The following is a 14711-nucleotide window of genomic DNA, read 5'->3' on the forward strand; positions in this document are numbered from 1 at the left end:
GTTATCTTCAGTAATTATCTTCTAACATATTTATTGCTCTCTATCCAAAGCATCTCCGGTTTCAGACTTCAGTGTTCAAATTTTAAGGCTTTTCTGTTTTATTGAAAAATCAAATTTGCTGGTTGGAGAGATGCACGTCACAATATTAAAAGCCACCTGTGTTATCGCCATCCTGTGTCTTATCATCAGGCATTAGTCACCCTGTTATCTGATTGGTTCCACAATGTGATGCATCACACTTTGTACATATTCACTTGGCCAACTGATTCTATGAAAGAAAATTAAGTCAAACTTGTTCAAAATCAAGTTTATTGTCACCTGATTGTAAATAAACATCCTGACTAAACAGTGCATCTCCGGACCATCGTGCATGTATACATGCGCACGCGCGCACACACACAGATACAACACACACACAATGCACAAATGACATCTATACATAGTGATCCAAAATAAATATAATATAAAAAATAATTCATGGGTTTCTAAGATTGTTCAACAGTTTCACCGCCTTCAGGAAGAAGCTTTTCTCAGTTTGGCAGTCCTAGTTTTTATGCTTCTGTACCTGTATCTTGAAGGTGGTTGGTTGAATAGTAAGGGTCCTCGGTGTTTCTCTGTCCTCTTTAAGCGTCACTCTAGAAATTGTCGCTAGAGGGCAGGGAGACCCCAGTGATCTCAGCAGTTTTAGTCACCCTCCATACTGACCTCTGATCTGACGTTTTGCAGTTACCATATTGCACTATGAGGCAGCCAGCTAGGACACTCTATTATGCTCCTGTAGGAATGGTGGTCAATAGTCTTGCCCTCTTCATCCTCTTTAGGAAGTGTTGATGTTACTGTGCCTCCCTGACTAACAAGGAGGTATTGTGGATCCAGGACGCTATGGAACTTTGTTCTTCCCACTTTTTGATGTGCTGTCATCCTTTGAAGACCACAAACATCTATTTTTGTGTTGTGCACATTGCAATTCAGGTTGTTGCTCTTACACCACTGTTCAAGCTTTTCAATCTCCTCTCTGTAAGCTGATTCATCATAAGGCCCTATTATAGAGAAAAAATTTGCAACTGTAAAGGCGGATATTCTCCGGCCTCACGTCAATGAACCTACCCCCATCAATCCTCCGCACGCAGCTCCAAGATACTGAATCCGATCATCCTTCCTCAGACTGGCTGCACAAATGGAGCAGAGAGCTCCTCCTTGCTCCTTAAATGTTCTGCTGGCTAGGGGAAGGCTGGTGGCGTTGTGATGACACCGACAGCCTGCGACCCAGGACTCAGTCATTGAAATAACCACGCCACAAAAGAGCTGGAGGTCAGAGTCCCTTGGCATGCCAGAGGGGCAGCGTTGGGCAGAAGAGGGATCAGTGACTGTCTTCAATACTCATAATCCCCAACGCAGCTGGAACCGCTCACCACAATCGTATGACGTCATGTTGACGGGCAGTGCTACGACACCAGTCGACCCCACCTCCATCGTCTCTGGAGGACACAACGAGGTGCCACTCTTCATAAAAGCATTGCTGTAGCAGCCTTTTAGGCCTTCTCTATAAAAAGATAAAATGCACATTTTTCTCTGCCCGTGGAAGCAGGCCTCAAAGTGGCGACCCTCCATAAAAACATCCATAGTAGCCGATGAAGCCAAAAATCCATTGTGGCAGCCGCAAATGATGATTCTGGTGGAGCTGAACCTGACAGTGCAGACATGACTTAGCAGCATGAACAGTAGAGGCCTCCAGGGTATTTGGCCAGAAACCACTGCTGTCAGCCACTCACAAATCAGTTGGTCCCAGACTTAGTGCATGCTGACCATATGTGCAGGTCTGAAACCATTAATGCATGTTCCACTGAAGGAACAGAGCCCTGACATGCTGGAGAGAGGAGCCCAGTGAATTTCTCACCCAGCATCAGAGGGTGCTGGGGTTCTAAGGGAGGGAGTTCAGAGGCATGATACAAGAGGTCTCCTTTCCTACTCTGTTTCTCAAATGTCCCAGCTCAGGCTATTTATGCTGAGGCTGCAAGTGAAACCTATTTGAGTGCATCGTTGGGTGGGACTAACACCATTAGCTCTAATGTTTAACTTCCACCCTTCTGCCGTGCTGCAAGGTGAGAAAGTGAGTGCAAGTTTCCACGCTTTGATGAGGCACTGAGGAAGATGCCTTCTTTCAGATGAATTCACTTTTCAGATGAATATGTGTAATGGTTTGATCTGAAGAAAGAGAAATGAAAGTTTTCTGTTGTGTATACCACTGTACCTAATAAAGGTTTGTAATGAAAAGATTTCTTTTCTGTTTGGAGAAGATTGAACTAAATGATATTTCTCACTATACTTCTTTTAACTAGCAAATAATTGAACATTTTAACACTTGCAGCAAAGAATGTTGACTGTGGGACAAAATGTTATGAGAGAACCAAACAAAATTATTTCCAGGTGAGAAATCTGCCATTCCCAAAACCTCTTGGAATTTATATAAACACAAAATATTGCTTCTGCAGATTGTGAAATTCAAGATACTAGAAATATTGAAGCTGTCCATTTCTCCACACAGAAATGTTGCTTAATTTTCTGGGCAATTCCAATACTCTATTCTACTTCAGTAAGCACACCTGTGAATATCAGAAAATAATTTGTGACAAACAATAAAGAAACTTGTATACAGTTGTTATTGTCAAAAGGTTTCTGCTTGTTGCAGGAGCAGAGACATTTACCTGTTGGTAGACTGTGTGGGTGTGTGTGCAGGAAGTGGGGTTGAGTAAGAGGCATGTGGAGAAAGGGATTTGTTTGTGTGTGTGCATGCGCATGTACAGTATCGGGATCTCAGTCATGATCATTTGTGACAGGATCAGTAGGTGAAAAACCATTTGACTTTTGACCACCTGAAAGATAACAGTGGAAAAAAAGGATGATTTCAGTCTTGTGCATAGCCTGTAGACTAATGTTCTTCAAATAAGTTTCACCATTTCAAGTAAACTCTAAAGTCAACGCAGTGTGAGATTGTAATTGGTAATGCCATTGATGAATTTGTAGTTTCTAACCTATATATTATTTTAAATATATTATTTAACTTATCTGATAGGTTAAGATTTGAAAGTCTTTATTAGAGCCTGTACAAAGGAATGTACTGTTCTTGCAGTGAAATTTCATTTTCTCTTGCAACACCAATAATTTCCAGTTACACTCCGATAAAGTATGTTTTTTTTAGTTCCCAGGGGCTGTGTATAAAGTGTGGTGGGTAATCAAATACTGACAATGACTGAGGCATAGATATTCTTTAGTTCCCAGGGGTTGTGTAAATAAAGTGTGAGGGGAAGCAAATATGGACCTTGGGAACATAGAACAAGAGCCTGCTCCGTCAATCACAGCTAATCTATATTCTAGGCAGATCCACCCAACAGTGAATCCAAATCTCTCCTTTTGCAGACTACCAAAAATCAAGTTTTTTTTAAAAGAAATGACCAAGAAAATTGGTGAGGGAAGAGGAATAAAATGTCTAGATAGTATTTAGCAGTGCTTTTGATGGCAGATTGGTCTGGAACAGCCATTCTCAAGCTTTTCTATCTTCCACCCTCCCTCCCTCCCCCCCAGGACTATGGACTCTTCCCCTGTGAAGTAGTAAAGTTTTGTTTCTCCCATACTTCTTTCCTACCAACTACACAAAAAAATTCAAATATTTGTTACGCGAGGTGAAAAGAAAACAAAACTTTCACTTAAATGTACTAAAAAATTAGATTGCATAGGATCCAGGGTAAGCTAGCCAATTGGATACAAATTTGGGTTGTTAGAAGACTGAGGGTGTGAGGGTTTTTTTAACAGACCGGAGGCTTGTGGGCAGAGTTGTACCACAGGGATCATATACATTAATACACTTGGATGATAACTTAGTTAGCATGGTTAATAAGTTTGCAGATGACATCGAAATTGGTGATACAGTGGACAGTAAAGAAAGTTATCTGAGATTGTAATGGGATCAAGATCAGATGGTAAAGTAAATATGGGAATGGCAGGTGGAATTTAATCTGACAAGTGAGGCAAGTCAAACCAGGGGAGGGTCTCAGGTTTTAACTGTGCTTATCTCTACAGTAAAAGATGTGGTCTCTATCAAACCCAAGATTTTCTTGTACCTTGATTCAAGATGCAATGATCTCAGTAAAGATTAAAAAGAGTAATGTTATCTAATTTGGATACCACGTCTTGATACTCAGCCTGTTTTATATTATGTGTACTTAAGTCACTCAAGGTCAGTTATTTTAGTCAGCAAATGTATGTACAAGTATGACATGTCTCACTTCAACTCCATTTCCACCTTTGTAAAATGTTGATTTGTTCATACTTTTGTTCATTTTCAGCACTGAATCAAATCAATGAGTACTATGGATTTGCGTAGCACTTAACTTCCAAGGAAAGTAATTTTTATGTTTTGTTTATATTTCATCAAATCTTCTAGCCATCTTCACAAAATTGGGAATTTGTTCTGATTGGAGCCCCACAGGAAGTTGTATTGGATTCTATAGATTACAATTCTATGGATTTTGCCAGTATTCCACCTTCACCCCCCTCCCCCCAATTGAGTTTGCTTCCTAAACTTGCTTTGTGCTAAGACCAATGAGAAAGGGCATCCCAGTCACCTGTGTTGTTTAACATTTGCTGTGAGCACAAAGGACCCCAAAACCCAGCAGCAATAGACATTCACCAAGATAAGTGGTTTTTATAGCAAAAGTTATTTTTAATCAACTTTAAACATGAAAATAGAATCAAACTTTAACTTATCTCTATACTTAACTAACCCCGAATTAACCCCTTCCTAATTGTTAGCGCACGTGTATGATGTGTGTATAAATTTAAAAGTTCTTTGGTTCACAGGCCAATCTCACTTCTCCTTCTTCCAAGTTCACTGGTTGTAAGCAATTATACTGTGCACAGAATTTAACAGGTATAAAGTTCACCAGGCTTTGGTGTTCGAAAAGTAAATGTTTACCACTCAGGTTTGCAGAGAGAGATTTGTTGTTCCAGGATTTCCACAACTGAGGTACACCATTAGTCACCTGAAGGTCTCGCTGAAGAAACTTGCCCCATCAGGGTTTTCCAGATGGTAACTTCTTTCTTCAAGCTACCATAGAGTTCCTTTCTGTTCCACTTATTCCAAGAGAAACATCAGACAGACAGCACTTCCAGCTATCCGCCGCTCTGGAACATTTCATCAGTTTCAACCAGCTTCCTGGCTTGTACTGTTCAGCTACTTTTCAGTGTCTCTCTCACACACACACACACACACACACACACACACACACCTCTCTCTCTCTCCAACTGAAACACCAGAAAGCCCATGTGACTCTCTCACTTGGAAACCCACCCACCCCCCCCCCCCCCCCACCTTCTTCAGCAAACAACAAGAGTTCTCCTTGGTCAAACTCTTATCTTAGATAAACAAAACTCAGGAGTCACCTTCTGTCAAAACCCTTGAAGAGATCTTCCAACAGCCAGTGTCTCCAGTCCATTCATTTCAGTTAGCACCTACTTGTGAAATATGCATCACATTCTCCAGGGATCCTGCAATGTTATTGAATATGAATTCTTCAGTGTTTCAAATAAGATGTGTTCTAAAATGTATGTATGTATGTAACCTACTGTAATCTTACCAAAATCCCCCCAATATTTATAATCCATTCCACATTGCCCTATTTAATAAGAGAATGGTTGCTGATGGGCATTGCCAGCCTTCTCTGTCTCATCAGTTCCATTATAGGATCACAATGTAGATAATAAACGTCAATTTCAAAAGTGGATTTGATTGTATCATTTACAAATCATGTGAAAGAAACAAATGGTTGAAAATCTTTATTTTTAATTTTGTTTTTTCCACGTACTGCTTTGCATTGCAATAATGTTCCAATTGCAAAATTGTATATTTAAGTCTGTGCATTTTCGACTTGCAATAAGGAAATCTATTTTTGAACAGTACCTTTTGATGGTAGGGTATTTACAATTGTTTTTGCTTGATCTATGATTCATTTTGCATAAAGACATGAGTATTTCCCAGCAAAGCTGGAATTGTGAAGTATTGCAGAGGAAGTGTCAAAAATGACATTTATTTTTGGACACAACTGTGATTGGAGAGACGTGCATGCTAATCTATGCAACCAGAACGCATTATGTGTACAAGTTTATTTATAGAGCTACAGTACCTGAGGGAAATGAACATATTCATGTGCACTATTTATTTCATCCACTCAGTCAGTGGCAGAGCCTTCAGCTGTCAAGCCTGCACAATCTGGAAGGTTTCTTCCTGTCAGCTTTGAACATTCTGTGCTTCCAAACTTGCCTCTTTGCTAGTACCTGTCCATGACCGTTCCTAGTCAACGTCTGCTGTTCATTGGTTTTACTCCAGCAAAGCACAATTGTTAGATCAAGTTAATGATGCTGTGCAGTGCCAGGTGTTCTTACTTCAATTTCTTAAAAGCAGGGCAAGGCACAGTGACTTCAGTACTTGATCACACACCAAGAGAAGGAAATGTTTGATCCATCTCAAGTGTTTTAGACAGATGGATTCAGCTGTTAATGAGCCTAAGTTTCATAATTACTGTCTGTATTGCCACCACAAGAATGAGTTATTCAGTGAACCTTTAATGTTTTTACTAAAGATTGCCCCATCCTACACTGTTGGGCTGTGAAGACATCTTGATAATGGATTATCATCTGTAGCAATGCTGTAGCAGATGATTATTGAATCTCAGGAGAAATGCTCACTGATTCAATTTCTGCAGGTTTCACGTTGGAGTTATGAAAGATGATTAAGGAAACCCTCCTAAAATCCTTCCCATTCAGCTTGAGCATATTCTGCAAATTTGTATGACTTTTGGCAAGCTTTGAAACAAACTGTAATGGGGTGGTATTCATTGCTTTTGCCAAATGTTTAATATGTGCACTGCAGGCAATGCAGTAATCCCTTGATTTATCAAGCTTTGATTTTCAAATTTTTGTGCTAATGCCGTAGACTCCTGTGCACATGCCTTTGATAACCCGGGCTATTTTTCATTACTAAAAAGTATCACACCACTCCACTGCACCGAAACACCCATAATGCACTTAGCTCAGTCTTTTTGATTTACAAAATTCACTTAAAATAAAATAAATCTTTTTTATTTCCTTCTGCCACTGAGACATCAACTGTTTAATCTTCACCACTCCCTCACTTATTCTAATCTCACCCCCTCGGAATGCACTGGCCTCTGCGCTCTCCAATCCCAACTTCCAACACCCACCTCCGCCTGACAGAACATGTTCTCATCCTCAATAACTTCTCCTTTAGCTCATCCCACTTTCTCCAAGAAAAGGGGTAGCCATGGGTTCTCGCATGGGTCTCAGCATGTCTTTTTGTTGGCTATGTAAAGCAATCCATGCTACAAGCCTATACAGACGAGGCTCCTCAATTCTTGCTCTGCTGCATCAATGACAACACTGGTGCTGCCTCCGGTACTCATGATAAACTTGTCAATTTTATCCACATTTTTGTCCTGACCTCAAATGCATTTGGTTTTCCTCTGGTAACACTCTCCCCTTACTCGATTTCTCTGTCCTTTTCCCTCTCTGCTTCTTGCAGGAATCGCTCCCACCTAGACTTCCATGTCCACTTATCCCTTCCCAATAATTGCTCCCTCGGAACCTACCCCTATGACCACAAGAAATGCCAGACTTGCTCTTGCATCTCCTTCCTCACCACCGTTCGGGGCTGCAACAGTACTTCTAAGTGAAGTAACACATCACTCTTGAATCTGCAGGGGTCATCTACTGCACCCGGTGCTCCCCTTGTGGCTTTCTCGACATCAGAGAGACTGAACGCAGTCTGGGAGACTGTCTCGTTGGGCACCTTTGCTCTGTGCACTGCAATAACAGGGATCTCCTAGTGGCCAGTCATTTTAATTACCCACACCATTGCCACACCGACATGTCTATCCATGACCTCGTGAACTGCCAAACTGAGGCTACTTGCAAATTGTATTCTCTCTAATCTGACAGCATTAATATCGACCTGCAGTTTCTGTTAAAACCCTCCCCTGCTCTTTCCCTATCCCGCTGTTCTCTTTCTTCAAGCCCCACATCCCCTTCTCTTTCCTCTCCATTCAGAGAACTAGCCCTCCCCCTATCACCTCAGCTTTTTTCCTTCTCTCCCACCTATGATCTCTGACCTGTTAATCTGTACTCCCTCAGCTGCTTCCTCCCTCCTCTTCTCCCCCACCTTTTTATTCATCCACGAGCCTGGTTTTTGCTCATACCTTAGGCCTGTAAAGTTGGTTACCCTTTACTTTAGATGCTGCGTGACCTGCTGAGTTTCTCTAGCACTTTTGTGTATTTCACTTTATCAAGTATTTTTTAGGAATGCATTCCTTTTATAAATTGAGGACTTGATCTATATGACTATTAGAGCCTCAGTATTAGCTTAAATGGTCATACTGAATTGTTCTTTTTATTTCTATATTACGTTCATTTGTTTAACATTCATGACCCTACTGGTTTGGAAATCTTTGATTTTTGTCCTTTGTTGGAGAATGAATTGTATATTCATTTATAACTTAGGAAAGTATTTTTAAATAAACTTAATTGTCCAAAGTTTTTTTTAATTGAACAGTATTTTTTTTGATAGTTGAAGTGGGCAAATATTTACAGGCTGATTTCCTTCTGAGGAATATCTGTTACATTATTCTGTTTTTTTTCTATTAATCTATCCTGTAATATGTATGTCAGTTGTATAAGATTATGGAATTTTCCATTACAGTTGTACAGAGCACAGATGGAGATGGGTTAGACTGGAACCCTGACCTATGGAACCTGAGCTTGGTTTCTGACTGGGAGGATGATATTGCCCATTTCATTCATAATACCACAGCTAATACCAAAGTTTGCAAGTTTTTATAAGTTCCCATTCTCTAGAACACAGCAGAGCAGCAGATGTTTTCTCTGAATTATCCAGAAATTCTCTCTGCCTATGTTCTGTTGAAAGTTGCTATCAGTGATCTCACCTGCACACTTTTGCCTGATTAATGGCAATGCTCACTGGATGGAGTTTATCATCTCCCATCATATCCTAGGAACACCAAAGCCTGCTCTGAGAGATGAATGTTTCAAGTACTGCGTGATCGGATTGTGTTTAGAATTTAACTATTCTAACATTAACTCCATCATTTGATCTTTCTGGAATTTATGCCAGCCATTCAGCATTGGGTCATGCTATGAAATGTCATTGTTTTTGTATCTCTGAGGTGATATAATTCACAAATGATTTTGTACAAGTGACAAGGTTTATTTCTTTTAACGGTCTGTCATTGGTTTACATTTAGCAGTAGTAATTTTTATTTGTCATTGGTCTTGAAGCCTCAGCTTCAACCCTGACAATTTTACTACACAGTCAGATCCTTAAGGTCAGTTGTTAAGTTGCTAACTGACATAATTAAATCAAAAGACCATGAATTATAAGGAGAATTGAATTCTCTGCCTGAGAGACGGGCACTAAAATGTACAAAGTAAGTGTGTGGGTGTATGAGAGAGAGAGAAGTGAAGGATAAGAGTGATGGAGCAGTTTTTGGTTACTCTAAATGATATTCATTCCAAATTTGGGTGACAATTTTGGGAAATGTTTGATACCCCAAATGACTGGTAGTACCTTTATTCAATATGTTGCAACCTTACCTAGAACATAGAACATTACAGAACACTATAGGCCATTCGTCCCACAATGTTCTGCTGACCTACATAAATCTACTCAACAATCTAAACCTTCTATACCCCTCACCCCTATTTTACTTGTGTCCATAAAGGTCTCTATTGTACCAGCTTCCACCACCACCCCAAATAATGCATTCCAGGCTCCAACTTCTCCCTGTGTTTTTTAAAAAAAAACATCCTGAATGTCTCCCCTAAACTTTGCTCCCCTCACCTTAAACAGATGTCCTCTGGTATTTCCTGTTATCACCCTGGAAAAAGGGTATTAACTGTCCACCCTATCTCTGCCTCTCATAATCTTATAGACTTGTATTAAGTTACACCTCATCCTTGAGAAAAACCTTTGCCTCATAAAACACATTTTCCAGTCCTGGTAAATCTCCTATGTGCCCACTCCAAAGATGCCTAATTTTTCCTGAAATGAGCTGACCAGAACTGATCACAATGTTCCAAGTGTGGTTTAACGAGTTTTATAGAGCTCCAACATATCCTCATGGGTCTTGAACTCAATCCCCCGCCTAATGAGGGTCAGCAAACCATGAGCCTTCTTAACCACCCTATCAACCTGTGAGGTAGCCTTCAAAGATCTCTGGATTTGGGACCCCCCCCCCCCCCCCAAGGTCCTTCTGTTCTTCCACACTGTTAAGAATCCTGCCATTAACAATGTACTCCATCTTCAATTTTGACTTTCCCAAATGCCTCACTTCATACTTATCCAGATTGAACTCCATCTGCCACTTCTCTGCCCAACTCTGCATCCTGTCTATATCTTAATGTAACCTATGACAACCTTCTACATTACCCACAATACCTGCAGCATTCATGTCATCTGCAAACTCACTGACCCATCCTTCCACTTCTTTGTACAGACATTGATATATATTTGAGCAAAGGGAGTTGGTGAGTCAGCATGAGATCCCATCTGCTGCAGCTGTCTCCACTGAAGGTGTTGCCCTAAAAAAGACCTGCTGGCTGTTGCCGCTTGGAGCGGGAAACCGCCTTGGATAACCCACTTAAATTCCCCTGCATACCTGGAATAGGGGTGAAACATAACAGGTTCTCTTGCCTGTGCTCTTGGACCTCTGACCATACCAGCTGCCACCTTCTGCTGTTCATTGAAATCTTTCACCTGTTTGCTGAAATCGTCACCAAATAGAAATATGGTTACAGGGTTAGATGATCTGCACAAATGAGCGGATCTTACATTTAGGTCGGGCTTAATCAGTTCCTTCCTGAAGGCATTCAGTTTATAGTTTGCATGGGATAACAGCCCCAGAGCGCCTTGTTGGGTCTCCAATAAATTGTGTGAATGCATTTGTGCGAACTCAGTGATACCTTTAACCAGTGACTCAAGTAGTCTGCAATTTCATGTCTTTTGCCCTTGTGGGGACCTTCAAATTGTCCCATATCGCGGGGTTTACCTTAGGCACCTCCAACAGAGGGCAGTTAACAGGGCAGGGGTATTCCTTGATGGATTCTTCTAGTACCGACTCCTTAAAAGCATGTGGTACCATATAAGTTATTGACCCCACAATATCATCCTCTAGCAGCTGGCTAATACCCCTCGGTACTGCAAACTTCGCGGCAATAGTCGATATATTTTCCTCCTGGCTGACCTGAGCAGTGTATGGAGATTTGGGTGACTCTGCCTCCATTACCAGCCCTTCATTATCTTCCCTTGCATTATCATTAATGTCCTCCCCTTGCTCTGATGGTGTAGGAAGCTTACTCACCATGGCCGTCACCAGTTCCTCCAATTTGTCTAGTCGACTCACAATTTTGTCGCTGTTCAAGGCCTCTACTCTCTTGCAGGCTTTACTCTTGGACCCCGATCAAGTGGGTGCCTGTCATGTAGAGACCACACCCTTCTTCAGGCTTTTTCTGGTGGTTATTCTCGCCATTCGAGTGGGCGGCTTCGCTACACGGTGTTAGGTTTGACTCAGGTCCTACCTGCTCTTATGTGGGGGATTCCCCTTCGCTGCCACTCGATATACTGAGGTCCAGTTGCTCATGAAGCGGCATAACGGTATCACTGCTTGCTTTTTGAGACCTTGACTTCCACAAAGCCAGGTTGGGGCAGCAGACTTGGACCCTACCTTCAGCGAAGGTAGATCTCTGTGGCCTGATCCCACCTCCAGCGGAGGTAGATCGGCCTTGTTGTTCCTCAGCTGGGACAGTGCACCGCTGCAGGCCCGCTGGATTTTTGGCACTGACGAAGCACCATGGGGACTCTTCTTGGAGGCCACCCTGCCCCTACCCCAGCCGTTCATCAGGATCTGGGAACCTCCTAATGGTTGTCCCGGATGTTTTCTGGTACACCTCCGCCTCCGGAGGGCTACATCAGGGCCTCCCCTCATCAGGACCTGGGAACCTCCCATCGGCAATCACGGAATTTTTACTGCTCACCTCTTCGTTCGGGGGTTTAATTCCATTTTTGTGGACCGTTCTCCTGTGATCTCCCTCAGGGCTCTGCTCCTGCAGATCCACTAATTTTGCTTTTTTTTTGGGGGGGGGAGTTGCTCTACTATGATACCCCACTGATTCAGTGCTTTTTTGATCTCGCACCAAAAAGAGCATGATGGGATCTCACTTTGGCAAACCTACGTACATTGCGAAGAATAATTCTCAGGATACTCCCTATTTCATTTTTTTAAACAAGGGACTACATTTGCCATTCTCCAATCCTCCAGAATCTTACCTGTGGCCAGGGAGGATGCAAAGATCATTGCCAATGCCCCAGCAACCTCTTCCCTCTCTTCCTGTAGTAACCTGGGGTACAACTTATCTGGTCTCAGGAACTTATCAATCTGAATGTTTTTAAGAAGATCCAAAACTTCCTTCTTACTCCAAAAGGTTCAAGTACATAAGCCTGTTCCATACTGACCTCACAATGACCAAGGATTCCCCCCCCCCCCCCCCCCCACACCTCTCTGGTGAACACTGAAGCAAAATATTCATTTAAGACCTTCCCTATATCTTTTGCCTCCAGTCTTATGTTCCCTCCTGCATCCTTAAGCAGCCCTTCCTTCAGTTTTGTCACCCTTCCGTTCTTCATGTATGCATAGAATGCCTTAGGTTTTTCTTTAATCCTACTTGCCAAGGCCTCCTCGTGTCCCCTTTTGGCTCTCTTCAATTCTTTCCTGGCTACCATATAATGCTCATGAGCCCTTCCTGCCTTTTGCTTCCTCAACCTTGTATATATGCTTCCTTCTTCCTCTTAACTTACTGTCTCGCCTCTTTTGTCAGCCATGGTTCCCTTATCCTCCCATCTTTTCCCTGTCTCAGTGGAACCAACCTATCCAGAACCCTGTGCAAGTGGTCCCTAAACATCCTCGACATTACTTCTGTGCTTTTCCCCAAGAACATTTGTTCCCAATTTACTCTCCCCAGTCCCTGCTAAATTCCATTGTAATGAGCCATTCCCCAATGAAACATTTTGCCATTTTGTCTCCTCCTATCCTTGTTCATGGTTATGTTAAAGGTTAGGGGGTTGTGGGCTCTGTTACTGAAATGCTCCCCCTCTGAGAGGTCTGTTTCCTGACCAGGTTCATTACTCATTACTGGATCTATTGTGGCTGTCCTCTATTTGGCTGATCCACAGACTCTATTAGGAATCCTTCTTGGACACACTTGACAAATTCTACCCCATTTATTCCTTTTGCAGTCAGGAGGTGCCAGTCAATATTAGAGATTTTGAAGTCTCCCATAACAATAACCCTGTTATTTTAACACCATTCCAAAATCTCCTTACTTATCTGCTGCTCAGGGATACTTGGGAACTCATAAACTACTCCCAACAGAGTGATTGCTCCCTTCCTATTTTTGATTTCTACCCACACTGACTCAGCGGACAGTTCCTCCGCAGCATCCTCCCTTTCTGCATCTGTGATACTATCTCTGATTGATAATGTTATTCCCCTGCCCTTTTTTCCCTCCCTCCCTATCCCTTTTGAAATATCCAACCCCAGATCCTGCAGCCATTCCTGTCCTTGCATGAGCCAAGTCTCTATAATGGTCACGACATTGTAATTCCATGTTCTGATCCACATTCTGTTAATCTTTCTTATTCCTAACACTTTTTGCTTTGAAGTAAACATATCTTAATCCTTCCAATTTACTACATTTATGCTCCCTCCGTTGCCTGTCCTTTCTCACAATCTCACTAAACATTACATGACCATTTTAGCCATCTGTTCATTTCTCTGTCCATCATTCTTGTTTCATCCCCCTGCCAAACTAGTTTAGACCCTCCTCAACAGCTCTAGCAAACTTCTTGCCATGATATTGGTCCCCTTCCAGTTCAGGTGTGACCTGTCCTTTTTGTACAGATAGAACCTTTCCCAGAAGAGACCCCAATGATTCAGAAACCTGAAACCCTGCCTCCTACACCAATTACACAACCACACATTCATCTGCCATAATCATCCTACTCTTACCCTCCCTGGCATGTGGCATAGGCAGCAATCTTGTGATTGCTACTCTTCCTACCTAGCTCTATATTCTCATCCTTTCTCCTACCTGTGTCATTGATACCAATGTGTACCATGACTTCTGGCTGCTCTGTACTCCCTTTACAGGTTGCCATGGACCCGATCTGAGGCATCCATAATCCAGGCATCTAGGAGGTAACAAACCATCTGAGGTCTCTATTCTATGCATAGGATTGCCTATCTGGTCCTCTAACTATTGAATCCTATCACTACTTCTCTCTTTTTCACGCTCCTTCCCTTCAGAGCCACAGTGCCAGAGACCTAGTCACTGTGGCTTTGCCCTGACAAGTTGTCCCTCCCCAACAGTATCTAAAGCGGTATACTTACTGTTGAGAGGAACTGCCACAGGGATATCCTGAACTACCTGCAGCTTGCTTTTGCTTTCCCTCTCTCCTGACAGTAACCCAACCACCCGCCTCCTGCAGCTTCAATGTGACTGCCTCCTTGAAGCTCTTATCTTTGATTCTCCCGTAAGAGCTGAAGGTCATCAAGTTGCAGCTCCAGTTCCCT

General features: G+C 42.2%; 1 protein-coding gene and 1 long non-coding RNA gene across 7 annotated transcripts in view; one reads left to right on the forward strand and one right to left on the reverse strand.

Annotated features, from left to right (window-relative positions):
* pdhx (pyruvate dehydrogenase complex component X) overlaps positions 1–14711 on the forward strand; it is a 236418-nt gene that overhangs the window by 52371 nt on the left and 169336 nt on the right. The gene's annotated exons all lie outside the window — the stretch shown is intronic.
* Positions 357–14581, reverse strand: LOC138751283 (uncharacterized). The gene is made up of 4 exons (XR_011349799.1): positions 14529–14581; positions 11445–11555; positions 1413–1543; positions 357–1040 (listed from the first exon to the last, which is right to left on the reverse strand). It is a non-coding gene; the product is annotated as an uncharacterized lncRNA (long non-coding RNA).

The sequence above is a fragment of the Narcine bancroftii genome, chromosome 1, assembly GCF_036971445.1.
Source record: "Narcine bancroftii isolate sNarBan1 chromosome 1, sNarBan1.hap1, whole genome shotgun sequence".
NCBI lineage: Eukaryota > Metazoa > Chordata > Chondrichthyes > Torpediniformes > Narcinidae > Narcine > Narcine bancroftii.